A 21679-nucleotide genomic window follows, 5' to 3' on the forward strand; every position below is an offset into this window, starting at 1 on the left:
TCTTGTGATCTTATCATGTCGTCATGTTTCACTGTAAGGTTGCAGAGGGAGGTGTTTAGTCCCATTGTCCTTAGCATATTGATGAGCTTTGAGGACACTATGGTGTTGAACGCTGAGCTGTAGTCAATGAATAGCATTCTCACATAGGTGTTCCTGTTGTCCAGGTGGGATAGGGCAGTGTGGAGTGCAATGGACATTGCATCATCTGTGGATCTGTTGGGTTGGTATGCAAATTGGAGTGGGTCTAGGGTTTATGGGATGATGGTGTTGATGTGAGCCAAGACCAGCCTTTCAAAGCACTTCATGGCTACAGACGGTAGTGCTACGGGGCGGTAGTCGTGTTCTTGGGCACAGGGACTATGGTGGTCTGCTTAAAACATGTTGGCATTACAGACTCGGAAAGGGAGAGGTTGAAAATATCAGTGAAGACGCTTGCCAGTTGGTCAGCGCATGCTCACAGTACACGTCCTGGTAACCCGTTTGGCCCTGCGGCCTTATGAATGTTGACCTGTTTAAAGGTCTTGCTCACATCGGCTCTGGAGAGCGTGATCACAGTCTTCCAGAACAGCTGGTGCTCTCATGCATGTTTCAGTGTTATTTGCCTCGAAGCGAGCATAGAAGTAGTTTAGCTCGTCTTGTAGGCTCGTGTCACTGGGCAGCTCTTGGCTGTGCTTCCCTTTGTAGTCTAATGGTTTGCAAGCCCTGCCACATCCGACGAGCGTCAGAGCCGGTGTAGTACGATTTGATCTTAGTCCTGTATTTAAGCTTTGCCTGTTTGATGGTTCGCCGGAGGGCAGAACGGAATTTCTTATAAGCGTCTGGGTTAGAGTCCCGCTCCTTGAAAGGGGCAGCTCTAGCCTTTAGCTCAGTGCGTATGCTGCCTGTAATCCATGGCTTCTGGTTGGGTAGTGTACGTACGGTCACTGTGGGGACGACGTCATCGATGCACCTATTGATGAAGCCAATGACTGATGCGGTTTACTCCTCAATGCCATTGGTGCAGTCCATGAGGAGGAGATGCACTGCAGTACTTAATGCAGCAGGTGGCCACACCTGGTCTGGAAATGCTAATGTTACTAATTTTGCTTTGTTTTGTTACTGACATGTAACTGCTGTTCTGGAGAAATGACATTGCATGATGTAAAGTCTGTCCCTTTGGTCACTAGTATTATCTAATGGAGCACCATGCCCTGAATACATTGCCCTGAGTGGCACCAGCTTGGCTCTGTCTGTCACCATGGAAACCACTCTCATGGCTTGAGATTGCCCCTCATTATCACTGTTTGTGTTGGACTGACGCTCAAGTGAGTGTGTGTGTGTGGACTATGACCTTGACTGCAGTCAAGGCCATTCTTCACAGGGTGAGAACATAGACATTAGGATAATTTAGCATCTCTGGTCTTTAACTAGTCAGTCATAACATCCATAGATATACAATCCTAGATTCTCAGAATCGCTATTGACAATTTCCTTACCGTGGGAGAAAACACGGGGGATTTCTCATAGACCGCCAGCACAAAAAAAACGAAATTTACATGTTGCTTACAGCATGAGTGCATTTCACACTACTTTTGCATTTTAATTGGATTATAAGGCTCGTATAAACATCTTGCTTAATATAATGTTTGCGTCATCATTGCCAGTCAACTGCATTATACTTAAAAAAACACTTAAACTTCAACCAGTAAAATGCTCTTTGACTAGCTATGCTACGAGCCTGTCAATGAGCGTTAGCATTCTAGCTAACAACTGCTGCATCAATAATAGGTATTTTGCAACGATCATAACCAAATATAATCTTAGCGACTGTTCAAGTAATTATCAAGACAACTGTAAGCCTATGAGAACACAAACAGTTATTTTGTTAAAAGTAATAACTACGTAACGCTGGACTGTTAAATAGCCGCAGATGGCGAATGGCAGTTGACATCCCCAATTTGTGGGCGTGGTTTAGGGGACTACTTCTTCATAACGTGAATAGCAACTCGTAGAATAGGCTGGTGTCAAAGAGCCCCTATACACTGAGTGTACAAAACATTAAGAACACCTGCTCTTTCCATGACATAGGTTGACCAGATGAAAGCCATGATCCCTTATTGATGTCAGTTGTTAAATCCACTGCAATCAGTGTAGATCAGGGATGCAATCTGGTGAGGGCCCAAAAAGGTGACACTTGTTTTTGCACTGAAAAATGAAAAAAAATCCCTGCTAGGGGGAAATGCAGGTTTTGACTAATTAAACAAAGAATATTATCTACATGATCGGTCTCTGTGTGTAAAAGTGGTTAATGTGAACCTAACTCACACCAAAAAATGTAAGGAAAGCAATCCAATGTTATTTGTTGCCTAAGACTTTACTGTATATGACACTCAAGTCTTGAGAAAAAAACTATACACTGATATTGCAGTTAGCCATGACAGCCTTTATAATAGAACGCTTGTGACCACACACATAAATATTGCACTTGGGAAAAAAAACATGTTGAATTAAACAAAACAGGCATTCTATTTTTGCTCTATTATAGTGGCCACTATAGTAGACATCGACCCAAGTGCACATGGCTACATGTGTACAAAAATAACTTTCACTGAGTAAAACATATAATAATCCCCAGTCACTAACACACAAGTGTTACTGTCAAGTTCAAAACAAAAGCAATATCTTTGGGCTACACTGCACGTTATTACACTGTACACTTTCTGCCTGCGGACATCTGCTCTACAATGTGCCAACAGAGCATGAGATCCTTTGCTGGCATAATTGATCTCTTTCAGGCAGAGAGTACACCTGGTATACCCCTTTTTAGTGTGTGGTGTTCCTTTCATCTCTATAGTGGCATCCAGTTTAAGCCAGGCCCAGCGCCAGCTACACTTGATCCCTGAATCCACTTTTTTAACAAGCAACGCCTCATTTTCACATTCTGAAAATTAACCACATACTGTAGAGGGAAAACATTAGTTCATAGATAGTATGTCACGTTCCTGACCTGTTTTCCTTTGTCATGTATTTGTTTTAGTTGGTCAGGGCGTGAGTTGGGTGGGTTGGTCTAGGTTTGATTTTCTATGTTGGGTTTTTGTGTTCGGCCTGGTATGATTCTCAATCAGAGACAGCTGTGAATCGTTGTCCCTGATTGAGAATCATACTAAGGCAGCCAGGGTTTCACTTGTTTTGTGGGTGTTTGTTCCTGTGGAGATTTTGTTGCCACACAGGACGGTTTCGGTTTTGTCACGTTGGTTGTTTTTGTATTTTGAAGTGTTTTGTTGACTTTTATTAAAAGAATGAACACTAACCACTCTGCGTTTTGGTCCACACCTTCTGTCAGTGAGGACAGCCGTGACATAGTAGTTAGTTTGTTAGCTGGTTAACATTTCACACAGATTTCCAGGTCCAATAAGCAACTAACGTTATAACTTGAGGAACGGCAAGAAGTCGTATACCAGTTAATACTATAGATAATTGGTTAGGTTACTAACGTTAGCTCATCTGATGTTGTAATGTTAGCTGTCTCATTTTATTGCCCAGCTGATTTTCACACCATAAACTCAATTATTTTATCAGCTAAGTTGGCTAATGTTGCTCAACATTTCTCTGGCTAGCTAACGAAGAATTCGATCCAGCTAGCAAGATACTTAACAATGTTAATACTTGTTCCAACACACTTGCTCCCTCACCTCAAACTTTCCAAATCCCAGTTGCTTTTCAGTTACAGCTGGTTACTCACACCTCTAAGAGGGAACGCAACACCCTGCTACAACTCAACTCCCCGTTTACTAGGAATGTATTCCTTCACACGGTAATATGGGGAAAAGGGCTGGACGGAACCAAAGCAAAGAAAGTAAATATCAAAAGCCCCCTCTCCTACCTTACCTGCCTACCCACTACTTACCTAACTTAGCACCACCTGGTGCGCTAACCAAAATACAGGGGGTGGTCCGCCCAGGTCTTACCTAGTGTGCCTAGACAGTGAATATACTACGGGTATATGTATGCCCGCGGGCCTCTTGCCTAAGCACTCCCTAGGTGCCTTCCCCTTCCCCCCTGGGAACAAATGAAACAGAGTATTAAACAATTTCACAACAACCTGAGAAACACAGGACATCAAATAAGCTCTATCTGACTGAGCAACAAACTAACACAGAACATACCAAAGCTGCTCCCAGCAACAACTAACAAAGTAAATAACCCACAGCCATCAGCCTCCTCTCAGCAATCATCTCAGGATATACAATCAATCTCTCTCTCTGCATTATCTTTCTTCTGAACAGAACACTGGCTTTTATATAGCTTAGAAGGAGTCTAATGGGATACAGCTGTAACTTGACGAGGGGGCGGGTTCAGCTCCAATCATCAATGGGGCTGACCAATCAGCCGCTTGGGGAGAATTCAGGAAGCCATCTCCTGAAACACACACACTCAAATACAAACTACAACACAGAAACTGGGGAACGTAACACAGCTCATGAAGTACACGTCATCACCTTCTCACCCCCGTCTCCGTGGTCATGCTTTATCGTTCAGGGACGCGCTGCTATAAGTGGCAAACTGCCTTTCCACTCTCCACTGTTCACCGTCTTTCCAGAGCGAGCGCTGATACTGTAACTAGCAAGTTGGTTGTCTCTTCTCTCTTCAGTCGCGTGCTGCATTCTGTTGTTAAGGAAACGAAACGCTCCAAACTTTTCTCATCGGCTCTACACAAATCACGTAGGTTACCTATTTTGTATTCAAAACGGCGAATTTCGCCCGAAAGGTGACTAGTGTGCATTCCTGGTCGATGAAGGGGAGGAGACAGGTTAATGAAAGATGTTTATGCCTTGAGACTAGAGGTCGACCGATTATGATTTTTCAACGCCGATACCGATACCGATTATTGGAGGACAAAAAAAAGCTGATACCGATTAATCGGCTGATTTAAAAAAAAATAATAAAAAAAAAATTAAAAAATTAACTTTATTTGTAATAATGACAATTACAAAAATACTGAATGAACACTTATTTTAACTTAATATAATACATCAATAAAATCAATTTAGCCTCAAATAAATAATGAAACCTGTTCAATTTGGTTTAAATAATGCAAAAACAAAGTGTTGGAGAAGAAAGTAAAAGTGCAATATGTGCCATGTAAGAAAGCAAAACTATTCAGACCCCTTGGATTTCTTCACATTTTAATTGTGTTGCAAAGTAGGATTACAATTGATTTAGTCAACAATCTACACAAAATTCTCTGTTGTCAAAATGGAAGAAAAATTCATAACTAAAATATAGTCGTTGCTTAAGTGTTCAGCCACTTTGTTTCGGCAAGCCTAAACAACTCTGTGTGAAATAATAGCGGTTGACAAGATTTTTGAATGACTAACCCTTCCTCTGTCCCACAATTTACATCTGTAAGGTCTCTCGGTCAAGTTTTGTATTTCAAGCACAGATCAACTACAAAGACCAGGGAGCTTTTCGAAAAGCCTCAAAGAGCAATGATTGGGAGATGGGTAACAATAACAAATGAGACATTGAATATCTCTTTAAGTATGGTCAAGTTAATAATTATGTTGTGGATTATGTGTTAAACCACCCACACATCAAAGATACAGTCATCTTTCTGAACTGAGCTGCAGGACAGGAATGAAACTGCTCAGGGATGTTACCATGAGGCCATTGGTAATTTTAAAACAGTTACAGAGTTTAATGGCTGTGATGGGAGGAAACTGAGGATGGATCAACAACATCGTAGTGACTCCACAATAATGACCTAAATGACTGAGTGAAAGGAAGAATACAAATATAAACAGAATAAAAATATTCCAAAACATGCATCTTGTACGCAACAAGGGACTAAAGTGATGATGCAAATCCAACACATCACTGAGTAACTGCCTCCTTATTTTCAAGCATGGTGGTGGCTGCATTATGGTATGGGTATGCTTGACATCAGCAAATACTGGGGAGTTTTTCAGGATAAAAAGAAATGGGATGGAGCTAAGCACAGGCAAAATTCTAGAGGAAAACCTGCTTCAGTCTGCTTTACACTAGGGACTGGGAGAGGAATTCACCTTTGAATAACATACAACACAAGGCCAAATCTATACTGGAGTTGCTTACCAAGAAGACAGTGAATGTTCCTAAAAGGCCATGTTACAGTTTTGACTTAAATCTGCTTGAAAATCTATGGCAAGACTAGAAAATTGCTGTCTAACCATGATCCCCAACATCTTGACAGAGCTTGAAGAATTTTTAAAAGAATAATGGGCAAATATTGCACAATCCAGGGGTGCAAATCTCTTATAGCCTTACCCAAGAAAACTCACAGCTGTATTTGATGCCAAAGGTGTTTCTAACATGGATTTACTCAGGGAGCTGAATACTGATGCAACGACTATTTTAGTTATTACATTTTTATTAATCATAAAGAAATGCTAAAATTGTACTTCCACATTACAGAGTATTTTGTGTAGATAGTTGACAAAGATATGACAATTAAATCAATTTGAATCCCACTTTGTAACACAATAAAATGTGAAAAATCCAAGGGGTCTATGGTAGGAAATTACAAGATGATGTTATAATACTGTTTATGCATCGAATAACTTTGATGAGTGCTCTCTCATCTGTGTCTGTGTGACTGAGTTGGGCCTCTGGGGCTTAATGCTGGCAATTGATTTATGATGGCTTGGTGATAGAACCTATAGCACATAGCATTCCAGTGAATGATTAGTGTCTGTGAAATGCTGGCCTGCCAGGGCCAAGTGAACCCTCCCTCCAGTTTCTCTCTCACATGCAGAGGAACACTGGACTTGTTGCATTAGTATCTGTGTGTTAAGGAGTGCGAAACTGAGAAGATAACTCTGTATAAACAAGCAGTAAATGACCTAGAGACAGAAACCTGGCGCAATGTAAGTCTTGTTGTCTGTTGCTTGATGGCACAATGTACCTTTTGTATAATTCTGTCATGAACATTCAGGAGGATGTACTTTGCTATAAAGAGCTGTAGCCCAAATCTGCTTGTTGGGTTCTCAGCGATCAGGTTCGGGTGGTCGTTGACCAAATCCATTATTGCAATTGTTAATCGATAATAAAGATTGATTGTTTGAAGAAATAACAAAGTCTCTCCCTCTTGGTTAGAATTTACACCACAGGTCTGAATATGTTTGCAAGGCACTGTGTATGGTATGGTCTGTGATGACAGGAGTTTTTCCAATCAATGAAAAAATAGGCCTGTCATATGTGAGTTGATATCTTATGTCAATGTCATACTGAGTCAAGTCAAGTCAGATCTATCTAAAGTGTTGGGTCACAACACACTTAACATCATTCAAAATAAATTGTCGTGGAAATTCTACACCAGGTCTTGGAAATTACCACTAGGGACACTCAAAGTCAATCTTAAATGAATCATTGTTTATTATCAGCACGCTGGAGAGGTTCCAACAAACTTAAGGCGCCATAGTGAACGTCTGTCAGAAGTTCTAACGAGGCAGTCCCATTTAATTATCTTATATACTGCAGACGAGTCATATTTGCATGATTTAGCTTATTCATAATTGATTAATCATTAACGCTTGCTTCATTCATGTGACCGACCAATACTGGTTCAAGCATGTGACAGACCAATACCTCACGAGGCTTCTTCTCTCCAACCTGAGACCTTGAAAGTGAGATATCCCTTTCTCTAAAAAAGGTTCTGGGCGTACTGCCAAATTGCAGACACTGATAGTGAGGATTTGTTCAATCAGTCACTTGCTCTCACGTTCTGAACTTAGTTCCTTTACAATGTCTTTATTTAGGATTGGTCAGGGCGTGAGTTGGGGTGGGCATTATATGTTCTATATTCTATGTTTTGTTCTATGTGTTGTATTTCTGTGTTTGGCCTAGTATGGTTCCCAATCAGAGACAGCTGTCAATACTAGCCTGTTCCCACCTGTGTTTGTGGGTAGTTGTTTCCTGTTTTGTGTTTGTTTCACCATTCAGGACTGTTTCGATTTTCGTTGTTATTTCACTTTGTTATTTTTGTATTTTCGTGTTCTGTTCTATTAAAGTAACATGGACACTTACCACGCTGCATTTTGGTCCGATCCTTCTTACTCCTCGTCTGAAGAAGAAGAAAATCGTTACACTTGCATGAACACAGAAATTGGTTTATAGAAAGCACAAACATAGAACATAAAAATTGGTAAATAGAAAAGCACCAAAAGAACATTTTCCATCACAGAATCAAACTGATCATCCTGATTCCTGCTTACAAGAAAAAACTAAAGCAGGAAGTACCAGTGACTCGTTCAATATGGAAGTGGTCAGATGACGTGGATGCTATGCTACAGGACTGTTTTGCTAGCACAGACTGGAATATGTTCCGGGATTCATCCAATGGCATTGAGGAGTATACCTCTGACCACCTCAGTCATCGGCTTCATCAATAAGTGCATCGACGACGTCGTCCACACAGTGATCGTACATACATATCCCAACCAGAAGCCATGGATTACAGGTAACATCCGCATCGAGCTAAAGGCTAGAGCTGCCGCTTTCAAGGAGCAGGACACTAATCCGGACGCTTATAAGAATTCCCGCTATGCCCTCAGACGAACCATCAAACAAGCAAAGCGTCAATACAGGATTAAGATTAAATCCTTCTACACTGGCTCTGACGCTCGTCGGATATAGCAGGGCTCGAAAACTATTACAGACTACAAAGGGAAACCCAGACGCGAGCTTCCCAGTGACGCAAGCCTACCAAATGAGCTAAATGCGATTTATGCCAGCTTTGAGGCAAGCAACACTGAAGCATGCAATAGAGCACCAGCTGTTCTGGACAACTGTGTTATAATGCTCTCGGTAGCCGATGTGAGCAAGACCTTTAAACAGGTCAACATTCACAAAGCTGCGGGCCAGATGGATTACCATGACATGTACTCAAAGCATTCACGGACCAACTGGCAAGTTTCTTCACTGACATTTTCAACCTCTCCCTGACCGAGTCTGTAATGCCTACAGTTGAAGTCAGATGTTTACATACAGCTTAGCCAAATACATTTAAACTCTTTTTTTTGTTTACAATTCCTGACATTTAATCCTAGTAAAAATAACCCGTATTAGGTCAGTTAGGATCACCACTTTATTTTAAGATTGTGAAATGTCAGAATAATAGTAGAGAGAATTATTTATTTCAGCTTTTATTTCTTTCATCACATTCCCAGTGGGTCAGAAGTTTACATACACTCAATTAGTATTTGGTAGCTTTGACTTTAAATTATTTAACTTTGGTCAAACGTTTCGGGTAGCCTTCCACAAGCTTCGCACAATAAGTTGGGTGAATTTTGGCCCATTCCACTTGACAGAGCTGGTGTAACTGAATCAGATTTGTAGGCCTCCTTGTTCGCACACTTTTCAGTTCTGCCCACAAATTTTCTATAGGATTGAGGTCAGGGATTGGGATGGCCACTCCAATACATTGACTTTGTTGTCCTTAAGCCATTTTGCCACAACTTTGGAAGTATGCTTGGGGTCATTGTCCATTTGGAAGACTCATTTGCGACCAAGCTTTAACTTCCAGACTGATGTCTTGAGATGTTGCTTCAATATATCCACATAATATTCCTCCTCATGATGCCATCTATTTTGTGAAGTGCACCAGTTCATCCTGCAGCAAAGCAGTCCCACAACATGATGCTGCCACCCCCGTGCTTCACGGTTGGGATGGTGTTCTTCGGCTTGCAAGTCTCCCCCTTTTTCCTCCAAACATAACGATGGTCATTATGGCCAAACAGTTCTATTTTTGTTTCAGCAGACCAGAGGACATTTCTCCAAAAAGTATGATATTTGTCCCGATGTGCAGTTGCAAACCGTAGTCTGGTTTTTTTCTGGTGGTTTTGGAGCAGTGGCTTCTTCCTTGCTGAGCGGCCTTTCAGGTTATGTCGATATAGGACTCGTTTTACTGTGGATATAGATACTTTTGTACCAGTTTCCTCCAGCATCTTCACAAGGTCCTTTGCTGTTGTTCTGGGATTGATTTGCACTTTTCGCACCAAAGTACATTCATCTCTAGGAGACAGAACGCGTCTCCTTCCTGAGCGGTATGACGGCTGCGTGTTCCCATGGTGTTTAGACTTGCGTACTATTGTTTGTACAGATGAACGCGGTACCTTCAGGCATTTGTAAATTGCTCCCAAGGTTGAACCAGACTTGTGGAGGTCTACAATTTTTTTCTGAGGTCTTGGCTGATTTCTTTTGATTTTCCCATGATGTCAAGCAAAGAGGCACTGAGTTTGAAGGTAGGCCTTGAAATACATCCACAGGTACACCTCCAATTGACTCAAATTATGTCAATTAGCCTATCAGAAGCTTCTAAAGCATGACATCATTCTCTGGAATTTTCCAAGCTGTTTAAAGGCACAGTCAACTTAGTATATGTATACTTCTGACGCACTGGAATTGTGATACAGTGAGTTATAAGTGAAATAATCTGTCTGTAAACAATTGTTGGAAAAATAACTTGTGTCATGCACAAAGTAGATGTCCTAACCGACTTGCCAAAACATTAGTTTGTTAACAAGACATTTGTGGAGTGGTTGAAAAAGGAGTTTTAATGACTCCAATCTAAGTGTATTTCAACTTCCGACTTCAACTGTACATGTTTCAACCAGACCACCATAGTCCTTGTGCCCAAGGAAGCGAAGGTAACCTTCCTAAATGATTACCGCCCCTTAGCGCTCACGTCGGTAGCCATCAAGTGCTTTGAAAGGCTGGTTATGGCTCACATCAACAGCGTCATCCCGGATACCCTAGACCCACTCCAATTCGCATACCGCCCCAACAGATCCACAGGTGACGCAATCTTAATCGCGGTACACTCTGCCCTTTCCCACCTGGACAAAAAGAACACCCACTGTATGTGAGTGCTTTTCATTGACTACAGCTCAGCGTTCAACACCATAGTGCCCACAAAGCTCATCACTAAGCTAAGCACCTTGGGATTATACACCTCCATCTGCAACTGGATTTGACTAACCTGTACCCCCGCACATAGACTCGGTAGTGGTACCCCCTGTATATAGCTTCATTATTGTTATTTTATTGTGTTACTTTTTTTTTTTTTTTTTTTTTACTTTAGTAATATTTGGTCAATATTTTCTTAACTCTTTCTTGAACTGCACTGTTGGTTAAGGGCTTGTAAGTAAGCACGTCACGGTAAAGTCTACACTTGTATTCGGCGCATGTGACAGATACACTTTCATTTGGTTTGATATTTGTTAGCTAGATGTTTGATTTTCCTGGATGTCATCCTTTTCAGTGACCTACTGTTTCTTGTATGTAATTATAAAAAATAAAAAAAACGATTGCTTGTTCTCAGCTGACTCACCTGGTATCTGAATACATGGATGTTTGAATTTTGTTTAACCTCTAATCAATAGTTTTTACTATTTCAAAGAACTTATTTTTCACTGTACACATAGCCCTTACGCATCTCAATCTGGTTTCTAGTGGGATAGAATCAGTATCTACAATCCATATACAGTACCAGTCAAAAGTGTGGACACACCTACACACCTCTCGCTCTAGGTTAGTTGAAGTCATTTTCTACAGAGTAGAATAATAGTGAAGACATCAATACTATGAAATAACACAAATGAAATTATGTAGTAATCAAAAAAAGTGTTAAACAAATCTAAATATATTTTATATTTGAGATTCTTCAAAGTAGCCACCCTTTGCCTTGATGACAGCTTTGCACACTTGGCATTCTCTCAACCAGCTTCATGAGGTATTCACCTGGAATGCATTTACATTAACAGGTGTGCCTTGTTAAAAGTTCATTTGTGGAATTTATTTTATTCTTAATGCCTTTATAGCCAATCAATTGTGTTGTGACAAGGTAGGGATGGTATACAGAAGATAGCCCTATTTGGTTAAAGACCAAGTCCATATTATGGCAAGAATAGCTAAAAAAAGCAATTGGAAACGACAGTCCATCATTATTTTAAGACATAAAGGTCAGTCAATGCAGAACATTTCAAGAACTTTGAAAGTTTCCGCAAGTGCAGTCGCAAAAACCATCAAGCGCTATGATGAAACAGGCTCTCATGAAGACCGCCACAGGTAAGAAAGACCCAGAGTTACCCCTGCTGCCAAGGGTATGTTCATCAGAGTTACCAGCCTCAGAAAATGCAGCCCAATTAAATGCTTAACAAAGTTCTAGACATATCTCAACATCAACTGTTCAGAGGAGACTGCGTGAATCAGGCGTTCATAGTCGAATTGATGCAAAGAAACCACACCAATAATAAGAAGAGACTTGCTTGGTCCAAGAAACATGAGCAATGGACATTAGACCAGGGGAAATCTGTCCTTTGGTCTGATGAGTCCAAAGTTGAGATTTTTGGTTCCAACCGCTTTGTCTTTGTGATACACAGAGCTGGTGAATGGATGATCTCTGGATATGTAGTTCCCACTGTGAAGCATGGAGGAGGAGGTGTGATGGTGTGGGGCTGCTTTGCTGGTGACACTGTCAGTGATTTATTTAGAATTCAAGGCACACTTAACCAGCATGGCTACCACAGCATTCTGCAGCGATACGCCATCCCATCTGGTTTGCGCTTAGTGGGACTATCATTTGTTTTTCAACAGGACAATGACCCAAAACACACCTCCAGGCTGTGTAAGGGCTATTTGACCAAGAAGGAGGGTGATGGAGTGCTGCATCAGATGACCTGGCCTCCAAAATCACCCGACCTCAACCCAATTGAGATGGTTTGGGATGAGTTGGACCGCAGAGTGAAGGAAAAGCAGCCAACAAGTGCTCAGCATATAACTCCTTCAAGACTGTTGGAAAAGCATTACAGGTGAATCTGGTTGAGAGAATGCCAAGAGTGTGCAAAGCTGTCATCATAGCAAAGGGTGGCTACTTTGAAGAATCTCAAATCTAAAATATATTTTGATTTGTTTAACACTTTTTAGGTTACCACATGATTCCATGTGTTATTTCATAGTTTTGAAGTCTTCACTATTATTCTACAATGTAGAACATAGTAAAAATAAAGAACAACCCTTGAATGAGTAGGTGTGTCCAAACTTTTGACTGGTACTGTATAACCTTTTCAAACGTAGGTCATTGTGAGATTTGAAATAGCTGCTGTAGACAGTGTGTGTATGCAAATGTCTTTCGGCATGTGTCAATGTGTCATGTTTCACACTGTGTTTAACATTGTGTGTGTGTGTGTGTGTGTGTGCGTGCGTGTGTGTGTGTGTGTGTGTGTCCCTTATTGTCGAGTCATCTCCTGCGGTCACATGCTTGCCAGAGGTTTAGAGGAGAAAGACTAACCGAGAGGGGATGGAATTTGGGGGAGGGTTTAAAACATTAGTTGGTGCTCAATGGTTGCGAGTGTAGAGTGTGCGTTTGTCAGGGCGAGTGTGTGCGTGTCGTGTGTTAGGGGAAGTGCAGAGACAAGACAAGAATACAGCACTAACCACAATCTCCCCCACTCTCTTTTGCGCTGCCTCTCTCTTCATCCCTTACACACACGCTCTCTCCCTCTCTCTCACAAACAGATGCACACACTCCCTCTTCTCGGTGTTCTCTCCTCTCACTGCCTTTCTGAATTCAGTGGGATTTGACTCTCACTACGATGTTTGCTGTCGCTGGAAGCTCTCTGCAGTGAACACGCTGAGGTAAGCTCTGTCGCTCTCTCTCACACACCTTGGTCATGTCGTCTGCTGCGAGCTCATAGACACACCGTTCAGACTTAACTCACTTTATACTCTTTGTCTTTTGAAGTGGTGTACATTATACAGTAGCACTGTCTAGTGGGGATTCGCGCCAGTTATGCTCATTGTTATGCTGCGGTTGAGACTCCTTGCTGTTGGCCTACCTACACTTACTGGGAGAGTTGCGGGGATAAGAGCATCCATTGTATAAGAGCATCCACTTAAATTATTTCAAAGTATGTGTTGCCTCTTCTAGCTCCTTAACCTCTGCTGTCTTTCTCAGTTTGGGTTTCGGTGTCCCTTGTGAAGAAGAAATATCCTCTCTACTTTATAAATGGAAGCCTCAAAGAAGCGGTTGTAATGTTATCATGTCACACACTGTAGCGCGACACAGAGGAGGTTTTGTTAGTTTTGTCTTACCTGTGTGTGTGTGTGTGTGTGTGTGTGTGTGAGGAAGGGGGGTTGTGGATTCCTATCTGTTGAGTGACGTGAAAGCAGAAGAAAAAATGGCAAGTGTTACTGACTTTTTTTTATGACTGTTTCCTGTTGGATGGTAAAACAGATTTCTCTCCATTTTGTGCCTATGAGCACTAGCTGAGTAACTTGAGGCTGCGTCACTACTCACTCAGCAGGTCACTACTATACAGCTGTGAACACACAACATGTACCGAAGGGGGCGATGAAAAATCACGTTCTTTTGCAGCTTTCAATATGTCCTGATCTTTCAATGTAGGATTTGCCTTGTGAGGCACTTCCTGTCTCTTTCTTTTCAATACATTTCCCCCCCTTTCCCTTTTATTTTTCTCTCATTCTTTGAGAAGAGAGGAATGATAAGGTCTTGAGTTAGAGATGGTATCTAACTCATGACATCCACTATTTTGAAGAGATCAACGTTACCGCTTTGTGAAGGAAAGGGAAATCTCTATGAATGATAATGACCAGTTAACGGATCATAATTATTAGCTTATTTTCATTTTCTCTAGTCTATGGAGTGTCTGTACTAGCCTCTAATCTTTGGAGACCAAACTGTTATTTTACAAAGTTAATCTTGCCGTTATAGAATATGCTTAAACTTAGATTTGTGTGTGTGTGTGAGACCTAGGCCCGTATTCCCAAAGCGTCTTAGAGTAGGAGTGCTGATCTAGGATCAGGTCCCCCGTTCCTTTAGTTATGATCTAAAAAGCCAACTTCTACTCTGAGACACTTTAAGAATACAGGCCTAAGTCGCACAAACCAAAAATCTAATTTTAAGCATATTCTATAATGGCAAGATTTACTTAATACGGGCCCTGATGAAGATCCATCTTGGATCGAAACGTTGTTGCAAAATTGGTGGTAGAGGAATAGCCCATGGGTCTTTATGTGTCTCTACCTTATCATGACAATTTCTTTACCTTGGCATGTCTAGTGTTACTCCTCTCGTGGGTCCCTAATACTCAAAAAGAACCCTGCATTGCATAACCATAATAATACAACCTTGGTGCTGCTAGTTAGCCACTTTGCCAGCAGGCAATCATTTACTTCTCCAGCCACTGTTCAGTACTGGACGTATGCAGCTGGTGCAGTCACTGGCTGTTCCAAGTGGCATAAGTGGCTCATGATGTTTCTGCATTCTTTCCATCACTGAGTGCTCAGCCAAGCTGAAAGTCAATGGAGGGGCATAGCAACTACAGCACTGTACGTGTGTGTTCGCACCTGCTTTCGTTTTTGGCCAGGGCATGGCATGTCCACACCGATATGTGTCCCAAATGGCATCCTATTCCCTATATAATGCACTACTTTTGACCAGAGAAGTGTGAGCCCTCGTCAAAAGTAGTGCACTACATAGGGAATAGGATGCCATTTGGTGCGCTGTCCAAGTAAATCTAGAGGGCACGCCAGGCCGGTCAGCTAGCTCTGATCAACTTTGACCAAGCTAGGCATCATCAATTACCCAAGATGGTGGGAATGACGTGTACTGCAGACCTTATGAGGTCATGACCTTTATTCCACACACACTAGTGTTTGCAGACGCTATTGAAAACTCTATTTTGACAGGACAGGGATGGGAAATGGTGTAGACCAGGGAAACGCTTTGAATGAATGAAATTAAAGCCCCAAGATACTTTCTGAGAGTGGTTCTTATCTGCAACCATCAAAGCAGTTGTGCTTTTCAATCCATTGAAGGAAATGTTGCGTGTCTTTGTTGCACCCATATTTAGGCCATTTTACATCAAGGCTCACAATCCGATCTGCCCCAGAGTGCGTGAATATCAGATGTGGTTTACTGCTGAGTCACTGTCCTCTGTTACCTTGAGTCATACCGGTAAACGAGAGGAGCTGGGGAGACGAGAGCAAAAAACAATTATTTAGCAGTTTTCCATTTCCACCTCTCTGATGTAGCCTACTCAGGTGTCATACGTACTGAAATATATATGGTAGTTGAATATATAAGCTGATGTACTAGCTGATGTTCAAAAATAAGAAGGGGGTTCGCACAAAACAGTTTTGTCCATTTTTGTGTTCGAATCACCCTTACATTTTTTACTCCATTATTAATTGGTTGTATTCACCTACTTGCTTTTACTAAGTTTAAGGACAATTCCACAATAATGGAATTACGCTTTGACTCAGATTTGTATGCCAAACAAAAAAACATTGATTTCAAAGTTTATCAAACTGTACAACTCTATGCATAAGGACTATTATGAACAATATACACAGAACATTTCACAAAAAACAGATTTACTGGAAGAACTGTGCAGATGCGATCACGTTTAAATATCTTATTAAGATTCAATGATGTCAGCAGAAAGAATGGGGTGTCAGCTATGACATCACACCTTGAGTTTGAAAAAAATGTATTTTGGTTATTGAACTACAGTAGGTGAAGTGGATTTATATCTGGTAATGGAATTACGGTAATGGAATAACACCATGGGTCCCTGAGCTGCACTATAGAGAAATGCATAATTATGGATATATAATTATATAATATATATATAATCCTTCGGGGGATCCTGGAAGGATATTGATCTCATCCCATCAGTAGAGGATGCCTGGTTATTTAAAAAAAAATGCTTTCCTCACCATCTTAAATCAGCATGCCCCATTCAAGAAATTTAGAACCAGGAACCGATATAGCCCTTGGTTCTCTCCAGACCTGACTGCCCTTAACCAACACAAAAACATCCTATGGCGTTCTGCATTATCATCGAACAGCCCCCATGATATGCAACTTTTCAGGAAGCTAGAAACCAATATACACAGGCAGTTAGAAAAGCCAAGGCTAGCTTTTTCAAGCAGAAATTTGCTTCCTGCAACACAAACTCAAAAAGGTTCTGGGACACTGTAAAGTCCATGGAGAGTAAGAACACCTCCTCCCAGCTGCCCACTGCACTGAGGATAGGAAACACTGTCACCACCGATAAATGCACTATAATTCAGAATTTCAACAAGCATTTTTCTACAGCTGGCCATGCTTTCCACCTGGCTACCCCTACCCCGGTCAACAGCACTGCACCCCCCACAGCAACTCGCCCAAGCCTTCCCCATTTCTCCTTCTCCCAAATCCAGTCAGCTGATGTTCTGAAAGAGCTGCAAAATCTGGACCTCTACAAATCAGCCGGGCAAGTGGACCCTTTCTTTCTAAAATTATCTGCCGAAATTTTTGCAACCCCTATTACTAGCCTGTTCAACCTCTCTTTCGTGTCGTCTGTGATTCCCAAAGATTGGAAAGCAGCTGCGGTCATCCCCCTCGTCAATGGGGGGGACACTCTTGACCCAAACTGCTACAGACCTATATCTATCCTACCCTGCCTTTCTAAGGTCCTCGAAAGCCAAGTCAACAAACAGATAACCGACCATTTCGAATCCCAACATACCTTCTCCGCTATGCAATCTGGTTTCAGAGCTGGTCATGGGGGCACCTCAGCCACGCTCAAGGTCCTAAACGATATCTTAACCGCCATCGATTAGTAACAATACTGTGGAGCCGTATTCAATGACCTGGCCAAGGCTTTCGACTCTGTCAATCACCACATCCTCATCGGCAGACTCGATAGCCTTGGTTTCTCAAATGATTGCCTCGCCTGGTTCACCAACTACTTCTCTGAAAGAGTTCAGTGTGTCAAATCGGAGGGCCTATTGTCCGGGCTTCTGGCAGTCTCTATGACTCTATGACTCTCTTCTCTTGGACCGACATCTCAATGATGTCGCACTTGCTGCTGGTGATTCTCTGATCCACCTCTACGCAGACGACACCATTCTGTATACTTCTGGCCCTTCTTTGGACACTGTGTTAACAACCCTCCAGACGAGCTTCAATGCCATACAACTCTCCTTCCGTGGCCTCCAATTGCTCTTAAATACAAGTAAAACTAAATGCATGCTCTTCAACCGATCGCTGCCTGCACCTGCCTGCCCGTCCAACATCACTACTCTGGACGGTTCTGACTTAGAATATGTGGACAACTACAAATACCTAGGTGTCTGGTTAGACTGTAAACTCTCCTTCTAGACTCACATCAAACATCTCCAATCCAAAGTTACATCTAGAATTGGCTTCCTATTTCGCAACAAAGCATCCTTCACTCATGCTGCCAAACATACCCTTGTAAAACTGACCATCCTACCGATCCTCGACTTCGGCGATGTCATTTACAAAATAGCCTCCAATAGACTGCATCCAATTTATACAGTAGGGTATCACAGTGCCATCCGTTTTGTCACCAAAGCCCCATATACTACCCACCACTGCGACCTGTACGCTCTCTTTGGCTGGCCCTCGCTTCATACTCGTCGCCAAACCCACTGGCTCCAGGTCATCTACAAGACCCTGCTAGGTAAAGTCCCCCCTTATCTCAGCTCGCTAGTCACCATAGCAGCACCCACCTGTAGCACGCGCTCCAGCAGGTATATCTCTCTGGTCACCCCCCAAAACCAATTCTTCCTTTGGCCGCCTCTCCTTCCAGTTCTCTGCTGCCAATGACTGGAACGAACTACAAAAATCTCTGAAACTGGAAACACTTATCTCCCTCACTAGCTTTAAGCACCAGCTGTCAGAGCAGCTCACAGATTACTGCACCTGTACATAGCCCATCTATAATTTATCCCAAACAACTACCTCTCCCCCTACTGTATTTATTTATTTAGCTCCTTTGCACCCCATTATTTCTATCTCTACTTTGCACATTCTTCCACTGCAAATCTACCATTCCAGTGTTTTACTTGCTATATTGTATTTACTTCGCCACCATGGCCTTTTTTTTGCCTTTACCTCCCTTATCTCACCTAATTTGCTCACATTGTATATAGACTTATTTTTCTACTGTATTATTGACTGTATGTCTGTTTTATTCCATGTGTAACTCTGTTGTTGTATGTGTCGAACTGCTTTGCTTTATCTTGGCCAGGTCGCAATTGTAAATGAGAACTCAACTTGCCTACCTGGTTAAATAAAGGTGAAATAAATAAATGGTGATCATGGTGATCCTTGTATCCTGAATAGGTATACAAAGGTAGAAATATGCAATATCCCTCTTTTGCATATTTGGGTATTATTCTATTCTATTATTGTAATGAGCTCCGCCCCCAAACAAGACCACATTTGGTTGGTCCAGACCAGACCAAATCTGAAACAATCAGACGTCCCTTGTTTCATAAGTTTTGACATCACTTTACAGCACAGTAGAGTTCAATACAGAACAGTGCAGCACAGGAAAGTGCAATACAAAACAGTACAGCACAGCAAAGTAGTATGTTTAGTACAGATGCATAAAACATCTTCAGTGTTTCACTTAAGGGTTTACCATGAGGACTAATTTCCCCTTACCTAAGGGAATTGTTGAAGTGTGTGGCATATAGAGCCCATCTTACATTTCCTTGGGTAAGAGCAGAATTTAAGGGTTTTAAGGTAGTTTGAAGGCATGTACTGCAGAAAGTCTCTGGTTAACATGGAGATGACCTGATTCACTGACTGAATCACATTCATTTTGGGAGATCACAAAATAGAACTTCTACATTCAAAACAGGAGAAACAAATTGATTCAGAAGATCACAAATCATGTTTCTTTTAGTTACTTTTTTCCTGAACTTGTTTTTATTACTTTCTAGCACTAGCATGCTAACTTAGAGTAGGTAGCTAGCCAGCTAGCTTTATAGCCATGGATTGTGCACCTTCTAATGTTTAGCTAAGTGGCTAGTTAGCTGGTGGATGTTTTCCTTTTGAAACCAGGGCAGAGGAAAACAACATTCACCTCCACAAATGCTGTTTACATTGATATCCATACTGAATGAAGCACTTAAGAGACCTCATGGGCACCCTTAACTTTTTCACTTCATTTAAGTGGGAACTTCGCCAAAAAGTTTTTTAAAAGTGAAGGAAACTTTAATGGAAAAGATAAGGGGAAAATGTACTTAAGATGCTTTATGCAACCGGTCCCAGTATAATAAAGTACATTATACAGTACTCTAGTCTATTGTACTGTACTGAACTCTACTGTACTGTACAGTACTGTACATTTCTTTACTGTACTGTGCTCTACTGTACTGTGCTCTCCAAACTTGTGAAACATAAACATCTATGATTGGTTCAGATTTGGTCCGGCCAGGGCGGATTGACCAAATTTCAACTACTTTTCAACGTCCATGGACGATCGGTGCTCAGTGTGTGAGGATGCTTGTTACAGTAAATGGAAAGAGGGTAGGTGTCATGGTAGGTGTCAGTAAGAGCCGGGAGAGGTGGCATTAACTGGAGAGGAAAGAGAGAGAGGGAGCAGCAGAGAGAGGGAGAGTGAGAGGGAGGGGTTGTCCAGACTGTTTTAACAGCCTTGCTTTGACCACCAGACGACAGAAAGAGAAAAGAAAGTTACGAGCTGAACATAACAGTATGCCAGTGGAAGGGAGGACACTAACAGGACACTACTATGATTTCCCATCGTAGCCATTTCAATTGCACTAATCCCGTTAGATTCTTCTATAATTCTGTTACTAATTTGGTAACAGGATTACGAGTTATAATCACGTAATAATTCATAAAGAAACGTGATATCAGTCAAAGCACTAACTAATTGGTAGGTCTACCTTTACTTGTTACTTCTGTGAACTTTCATTATCCTCCCTCATGAGGGAGAGTAATTAGAAAATATCTTACAGATATGTAGGTTTTTGGTAACGGAATTACAAGGCACAAAGCAGTGTTTCTTAAACGTACAGAAGGCAAATCATGTATCCGAAACAAAATCTAATTGTTGTTGATATTAGTTGGCAGGGGTCTTCAACATTATTATTTGTTGATGTATTTATAATACCTGTTAAGACTATTTCAAAACCTGAAAAATGCATATATGCCTTAATTTCTCAAAAATATAGCCAGACTCTTGGCTTTCATTTGACACCCAATTTGACATGCTACTATGAACTCTACGATGGTGCTCATGGATCCTTCTAGATGGAAATGCCCTTAAGTGCAATGTTACCTGCTTTCTTCAAGCTGATATACAGTACCAGTCAGAAGTTTGGACACGTCTACTCATTCAAGGGTTGTTCTTTATTTATACTATTTTCTACACTGTAGAATAATAGTGAAGACATCAAAACTATGAAATAACACACATGGAATCATGTAGTAACCAAAAAAGTGTTAAACAAATCAAAATATATTTGAGATTCTACAAAGTAGCCACCCTTTGCCTTGATGACAGCTTTGCACAATTGGCATTCTCTCAACCAGATTCACGTGGAATGCTTTTCCAACAGTCTTGAAGGAGTTCCCACATATGCTGAGGACTTGTTGGCTGCTTTTCCTTCACTCTGCCGTCCAACTCATCCCAAACCATCTCAATTGGGTTGAGGTCGGGTGATTTGTGGAGGCCAGGTCATCTGATGCAGCACTCCATCACCCTCCTTCTTGGTCAAATAGCCCTTACACAGCCTGGAGGTGTGTTTTGGGTCATTGTCTTGTTGAAAAACAAATGATAGTCCCACTAAGCGCAAACCAGATAAGATGGCG

The 21679-nt window shown here is 41.6% G+C and overlaps 1 protein-coding gene across 1 annotated transcript in view; it reads left to right on the forward strand.

Annotated features, from left to right (window-relative positions):
• The first annotated feature begins 13297 nt into the window (after positions 1-13297).
• The window catches only part of LOC129814494 (anion exchange protein 2-like), a 55011-nt gene continuing 46629 nt past the window's right edge, over positions 13298-21679 (forward strand). The window contains exon 1 of the mRNA XM_055867645.1: positions 13298-13653. The gene's annotated coding sequence lies outside the window, so the exon portion shown is untranslated. The remainder of the gene's footprint in view (positions 13654-21679) is intronic.

The sequence above is a fragment of the Salvelinus fontinalis genome, chromosome 17 (assembly GCF_029448725.1).
Source record: "Salvelinus fontinalis isolate EN_2023a chromosome 17, ASM2944872v1, whole genome shotgun sequence".
In the NCBI taxonomy this organism is placed as follows: Eukaryota; Metazoa; Chordata; class Actinopteri; order Salmoniformes; family Salmonidae; genus Salvelinus; species Salvelinus fontinalis.